This window comes from Seriola lalandi, unplaced genomic scaffold, assembly GCF_002814215.2.
Source record: "Seriola lalandi dorsalis isolate HSWRI2012SDOR001 ecotype SW California unplaced genomic scaffold, Sedor1 jcf7180001998027, whole genome shotgun sequence".
NCBI classification, from domain to species: domain Eukaryota; kingdom Metazoa; phylum Chordata; class Actinopteri; order Carangiformes; family Carangidae; genus Seriola; species Seriola lalandi.
The window spans coordinates 1-518 of record NW_019468690.1 but is presented as its reverse complement, the minus strand read 5'-3'; the positions used below and the strand labels follow the sequence as shown (position 1 = coordinate 518).

At 42.1% G+C, this 518-nt stretch overlaps 1 pseudogene; it reads left to right on the top strand.

Moving 5' to 3' along the window:
- Positions 1-414: 414 nt before the first annotated feature.
- LOC111661637 (U4 spliceosomal RNA) lies at positions 415-518 on the top strand (annotated as a pseudogene; the record flags this gene model as incomplete).

Sequence of the window (518 nt, the reverse complement as noted above, 5' to 3'; positions counted from 1 at the left end):
AAGGTCAACATAAATGGGAAGACCGGTAGGGTCACTTTTTAAATATCTGGACCCAACCTGACCACATTTTTCTATTGCTGTATATATGTGACTATGTCTAGCTGGATTTTTGAGCATTGTTGGTGGTTTGACTTAAAATTTGATATGGAAATGTGTTCAAACAATATAACACACACACACACAAAAAAGACAAAACGTTACATGGCAGCGTCTAAAGTATTGCAGCTCTGGGTCATCGCTTAAAACCCAAGTAAGTGGAAGTTGTATTCTGCATTGAACTAATACGCCCATGACTGCTGTTGCCCGGAAGAGGCGGGGTTTGCCGTAAACAAAAAATGCACGGGATGAGATGTGGACCACGTGTGTTGTCAGTGTTGCACCAGCTCCATTTGTAAACTGGTAGTTGCTCTCTTTACTCTTTCGCAGGGGCGATTTCATAGTCTGTGAAGTTCTGCTGAGACGTGATTATTGCTAGTTGAAAACTTAACCCAATACCCCGCCTGGATGACTTGAAATAC